This window comes from Canis aureus, chromosome 11 (assembly GCF_053574225.1).
Source record: "Canis aureus isolate CA01 chromosome 11, VMU_Caureus_v.1.0, whole genome shotgun sequence".
NCBI lineage: Eukaryota > Metazoa > Chordata > Mammalia > Carnivora > Canidae > Canis > Canis aureus.
The window spans coordinates 20,123,530-20,130,161 of record NC_135621.1 but is presented as its reverse complement, the minus strand read 5'-3'; positions in this window follow the sequence as shown (position 1 = coordinate 20,130,161).

The window sequence follows — 6,632 nt, the reverse complement described above, 5'->3', positions numbered from 1 at the left end:
GTCGATTACCAGCTCCCTGCGGTGTGGCCCCCACACACACCTCGGCAGCACCCCTCCCAAGGCCCGCCTGACACCAGTCAGTGAACATCTAGACTTTGCCCCTCACCCAGGCTTGGCCCCTCCATCCAGGGACCCCCTGAGCAATGGCCTCCACCCTTGCGGAACCCACCCCGTTCCCCTTGTGTTGTTTCGCTCCCTCCCTCAGCACATATTTGCTGTACACAGCCCCCTGCCAAACTCAGAGATGGGGAGCCCGCCCCCTAAAGAGCTTACAGCCCAGAACAGCAGCAGACACACAGACGACAAGTCACAATCACACCAGGACCGTGGACGCCAGGGGGGGAGGCCCCTCACTCAACAGCGGGAGAGAGGGGAGGCCCAGCAGCCTTCCTGGAGGAGGCACTTCTGCACGGAGTCTTCAGACACGACTAGGAAAGCATCTACTTTCCCGCCATCGAGTACTACAAGGCCTGTGGGTTTTCTGTGGGTGTCCAAGTGGAGGAGCATCCCCCCTCTTCCTATTTTGTGGAAAGCTGTTATCACGAGTGGGTGCTGGACTCTGTCGGCTACTTTTTCTGCATCTCTAGGTATGAGCATGTGATCTCGTCTGTAGCCTGTTGATGTGTTCGTTATCAAATCTTGACCCAGCCTTGCATGCCTGCCATAAATCCCACTTGTTCGTGGTCCCTGTACAATTTTTGTGTACAGATTTGGGTTTGATTTGATAATATTTTGTTGAGGATTTTTGCATCTATGTGGATAAGGTAAGAGTTTTCTTTTCTTGTAACACCTTTGTCCGGGTAGAAGGGTAACATGGCCTCATAGAGTAAGTGGGTTTTTTTTTTTTAAGATTTTGTTTATTTATTCATGAGAGACACAGAGAGAGAGGCAGAGGCACAGGCAGAGGGAGAAGCAGGCTCCATGCAGGGAGCCCGATGTGGCACTCGATCCCAGGACCCCAGGGTCACGCTCTGAGTCACCCAGGCGTCCTGCCTCATAGAATAAGCTACAAGGTGTTCACTCTGCTCTTATTTTTCTGGAACAAATTGTAGAAAATTGGTACAATTTCTTCCTTAAATGTCTGCTAGATCTATCAGTGAAGTCATCTGGGTCTGGTGCTCTCTGTTTCAGAAGGTTATAGATTATTGATTTGATTTCTTTAATACGTGTAGGCCTAGTCAGATTGTCTATGTCTCCTGTGTGCGCTGTGGTAGCTTGTCTTTCAAGGAATTGATCTATGTCATCAAAGCTGTCAAATTTGTGGCATGGAGTTCTTCATAACAAGCCTTTATCACCCTGTTAATGTCTATAGGATCTGTAGTGATGAACCACCTGTCCAATATTAGTAATTTCTGTATTCTCTCTCTCTCTTTTTTTTCGTTGGCCTGACTAAAGGTTTGTCAATTCTATTCATCTTTTCCAAGAACCAACTTTTAGTTTCATGGGTCTTCTCTACTGGTTTTCCATTTCCAATTTCATTAACTGCTCTGGTTTTGTTTTGTTTTGTTTTTTCTTTAAAGGTTTTATTTTTAAGTAATCTCTATGCCCAGTGTGGCACTCAAACTCATGGCCCCAAGGTCACGGGTTACACAGTCCACCAACTGAGCCACCCAGGAACCCCTCTGCTCTGTTTTTCATTGTTTTCTTCTGCTTACTTTGGGTTTAATTTGCTCTTCTTTTTCTAGTTTCCTAAGATGAAAGCCTAATTATCAATTGTAGACCTTCTTTCTTTTCTAAAATGTGCAGTCTTCTACAAATTTCCCTCTAACTGCTACTTTTTGCTATAACCCACCAATCCTGATCATTTGTATTTCCTTTCTCATTTAGTTCAAAATATCTTTAAATTTCTTTTGAGACTTTTCTTTGACCCATGTGTTATTTACTCCCCAAATATTTGAGGACTTTCCAGCTATCTTTCTCCTACTGATTTTTTTAAAAGATTTTATTTATTTATTCATGAGAATACACAGAGAGGAGAGAGAGAAGCAGAGACACAGGCAGAGGGAGAAGCAGGCTCCATGCAGGGAGCCGGATGTGGGACTCGATCCAGGGTCTCCAGGATCACACCCTGGGCTGAAGGCGGCACTAAACCGCTGAGCCACCAGGGCTGCCCTCTCCTACTGATTTCTAGTTGAATTCCTAGCATCAGGAGGTTCTTAAGCGCATTAAGCGCAATATGTTGGATTGATTTCTTTTTTTTTTTTTTTTTTTGGTGTTGATTTCTAAGTTTAATTCTTGTGGTCTAGAGCAAGCTTTGTGTGATCTGTAGGCTTTTGTTCAGGTATTGTCACAGCCCTGAGTGTGGTCCATCTTGGCAAACGTGCATGTGAGCTTGAGAAGAACGTGCGTTCTGCTACTGTTGGATGAAGTGGTCTACGGATGTCACTTACATCCAGTGGGTTGATGGTGTTGTTGAGTTCAGTTCTGTATTTGCAACTTCCTGCCTGCGGGTTCCGTCCACTTCTGGCAGAGGGCATGGCTGCCCCCAACTACGACAGAGGACAGGCCCATCACTCCTTGCAGCTTGGTCAGGTTTTGCCTTCTATATTCTGACCCCCGGGTGTTAGGCACATACATGTCTACGTTTGCTAGCAGGTCAGGCAGCCAAGGAGGGGACGGCATGGTAGGGAGAGGCAACATGAAGAACAAAGATCCGAAAGTGTGGCAGGCAGGGCAGAAGGGGCAGGCCAGAGGGGAAGTGTGGTTCAGGCCAGTTTGGCAAACCCGGCACAGGTTGTCTCAGCCTCTGCATCTCCAGGAGGCACATGGAGCTGTGCCCGGGGACTCAGACCCCCGGGTGGTAAGACTCGCCTGAAGGGTCTCAGCAGGCAGGTACAACACCTTTGTGTGGCCTCCTCCCCTGGAGCGTGGGTGAGGCCTGCAACTTGCTTCCAACCAAGAAACTACGGTAGCCGGGACAGTGTACGTGGCTCTGCGCCTGTGCTCGAGTTGCGCTGGCTGTGATCCCACCTTCCTGGGCTGCCCTCTCCTTGGCGGAAGGAAGCGGCCATGTGCTGGGACCAAGGGGCAGTCTCTGGCCAACAGCGTGTGAGAAGCCGAAGCCATGGTCCTGCAGCAGAAAGGACCTGAACTCTGCCAGGACTTGAGCGAGCATGGAGCCCGGCCTCCCCAGCCAAGCTCCTGACCAGACCGTGGCCACACAAGACCTGTGCCAGGGACCCAGCTCTCGTGGACCCTGCCCACGGGAACCCGGAGGTAATAAGTGTGCGTCGCCTGAGCAGTTAGTCTGACAGCAAAGGACCCCCGCACAACTGCTCGGGCGGCTGGTGCCTAAGCCCAGGGTTCAGAGGCCGTGGCCTTGAGAAATTTCAGTGGCGTCGAGGGCGACCCAGCCAAAGCCACCAGCGGCTCGATGCATGGAACCCCAGGAGCAGCCGGGCTGGCGTCTGAGACCTTGCGGGAAGGAAGTGGGAGGGGGGTGGGTTCGCCATCCCTGACAGTGGAACGACAGACAGGTGTGCAGGGGTGACGGGGGGCCCTGCAGGCTGCGGTGCTCAGCTCCCCAGCCCCAGCGGGCAGTTCCCAGGGCCGCGTCCTCAGACGGGCAGTGTAAGCCTGGTGGCAAACGCCATCGACAACATGATTTAATTAAAAGATAATGACAGTGAAATCGAGAAATGGGTCGTGTGGGGGTGACAGGCTCTGGTGGCCAATGGCGCCAACACAGCTCAAAGGTGGTGACACGAATGAAGTACGATGCACGTTGTCCGGGGAGGACAGCCGTGGCCTTTGGACGCCTTCGGCCGTATCCTCCTCCCGCGTCTCCGAACTAGCTCCGGCCCCACTGCCGGTGGGTTCCAGATAAATTCGCCTCCTCTCATCAAAAGAGGATGTCACACCTTTTCGGTTAATGTGGCAACCTGGCGGGGGGACCGGAGGGACCGCCCAACCTCCCACGGGGCCCGCAGCCGAGGCGAGGGCCCACCAGCCTGGTCTTCCACCTGCCGGGCCACCGCCATCCCTGGGCTGGGGGGCCATCCCCGCGAACCCTGCCGGCGGAGCTTTCTGCGGCTCGGATTTTTTATAAAATCAGCAAAAAATAAAAAATAAATTTAAAAAATCAGCAAAAGGGGCACCTGGGGGCTCAGCGGTTGAGCGCCTGTCTCTGGCTCAGGCTGTGACCCCGGGGTCCAGGATCGAGTTCTGCATCGAGTTCTGCATCAAGTTCTGCATCCCCGCAGGGAGCCTGCTTCTCCCTCTGCCTGCATCTCTGCCTCTCTCTGGGTCTCTCCTGAATAAATAAATAAGATCTTTCATAATGAAACAAAATAAGATCAGCAAAGTGTTTTCTCCCCCTTCCACCAGCCCCCAGCCCGGCCCCAGCCCCTCAGAACTTGGGTTGGAGGCGGGCAGCCCCGGGGCCGGGCTCAGGCAGTGAGGGGCTAAGTTGCCGTCACTGGGCACCTGCCACCCGCGCTGGGCCACCCCCGACCCCCAGGACCCCCAGACGCCGGGCCCCCATCCGGTGAGCAGCCTTGTGCCCAAGCCAGCCTCGAGGCACAGAAGGGCCCAGCCCGCACCCAGCCATGCGGGGCTCCTGCGCCAGGAGCAGAGTGTGGGGAGGCAGCCGTGGATCCCCACCTGGGCCGGGGGGGCGGGGGGGGCCAGATCCAGCAGCCACAGCCCGGGGCTCTGGGCCCTTTGGTATTCACGCCATGGGAGGCCCGAGGAGGGCCTGGTGGGAGGCCGGTTCACTCGGGGCATCAGAGGAGTTGAGCACCTATGAACGAAAACAAACGCGCAGGTTCCCCGGGGCCGTGGGCCCGCAGCTGCAGCCAGCGCATCCGCAGCTGTGGGCTGGTGCACAACAGCGGAGGCCCGAGCGGCGGGGGACAGCGGGGGCGGCCCCCATCAGGGCACCAGATAGGCCCCTCGGCCCTGGCCGCTCAGCCTCCCACAACCACAGCTGCAGAAGGCCAAGGCCAATGGCAGGAGGGGTGGCCCCACGCAGGCCGCGGACACTGTGGAAGGTGGGTCCTGGGCTCTGGGGTGGGATGGTGCTGGGGGTGCGGTGGGGCTGAGCTGCAGCAGCCTCAACCTCGGAGCCCCGAGGCCCCGGGGCGGGGTGGGGGGGTCCTCACAGCTGTTCTGCTCCCCATCCTGAGCAGTGAGCCCCAGTCGCCTGCGCTTCCTGTCCCGTTGTCTCCCTGAGGATGACGTGCAGGGGCGCCTGGCACTGCGGTCGCTGAGCGAGACTCTTTGCGGGCTCAGGTGGCGGCCTCAGGGGCGCCTGGCGCTGCGGTCGCTGAGCGAGACTCTTTGCGGGCTCAGGTGGCGGCCTCCGGTTGGAGCAGCCCCGCGAGGCGGATCCTGGGCTCTCCCTAGGCCCGCGCCTCCCCCAGAGTCATGAATAAACCGTAGCCACGACGCCGCCGGAGGGACTGTAGACCCCTATCTGTTAAGGAAAAGCCCCTTTGCCGCAGTTCGAGTGGCAAACACTCCGACTGCCGTGGGCACTAGCAGGTCCAGGGGACCACACGTGCGCAGGCTTCTTAACGTCACGTTGTTAAATACGTTACTATTTTCTTTCACACTTTCCGGAAGTACAGTCATACTTAGGGGATCACTCCCACTCCGTGGTTATAGTCACCCAGTGATGTTGTTCTGGAATTTTAATTATTTCACTTGGACCCATGTGAAATTTACCTGCTGTAAAGAGAAATAAGTGTGGCCTTAAAGGGGCATAAATGTACGTTTCTGTCACGAACAGAGGACAAATCCCCGGGAAAGCTGTGTGCCCACCGGGGACCAGGCTCCCCTATCCTGACCCCGAACAGCTGTTGCAGCTCCATCCACCACGTCCACATTCCAGTCAGCGCAGCAGGAAACACAGCAGGAAAGACCTCTCCTCCTCCTTTGGAGGCCGCTTCCCCGAGTTGACACTTCACATTGGTCGCATGGTCGGTCGGGGCTCCTGGCCTCCGGGCGGCCACGGGGGACCTGCGAGGGGGCCTGGGGCTAGGGGCGGCTCTGTGGGCGTCTTGGCCACAAGCACTTCCCTGCCCCCCCCAAGTGGAGACCCCAGAGCACATGAATCAGGGGTGGGAGGCCCTGGAGGAGGCACGACCTGGAGGGGGCACAGGGATCCGGTCAGCCGTGGGGAGACCCTGAGCTCCGCCCACTGAGCTGGGGGGGCCTGGCCAGGGTCCAGGAGGGCGGAGGCCGGGGGGCTCTGTCTACGCCACCTTGGACACCCCGCAGAGGAGCCGGGCTGTGGTTGGCTCCCTCACACTTGGAGCAGAGCCTCGCCGCCTGGCGAGGACATGCTGCCTGACCCCTGGGTGCCCAGTATCCCCCAGTCTCCCCTGGTGCCCCCAGTGTCCCCCAGCATCCCCCCATGTCCCCTGGTGACCCCGTGTCCCCCAGTGCCCCCCAGTGTCCATGTCCCCTGGTGCCCCCCGGTGTCTCCCAGTGTCCCCCATGTCCCCCGGTGCCCCCCACTGCTCCTCGGTGTCCCCCATGTCTCCTGGTGCCGTGTCCCCCAGTGTCCATGTCCCCCAGTGCCCCGTGTGCCCCCCGGTGCCCCCCAGTGTCCCCCGGTGCCCCCAGTGTCCCCTGGTGCCCCCCGGTGTCCCCCGTGTCCCCCGGTGCCCCCAGTGTCCCCCGGTGCC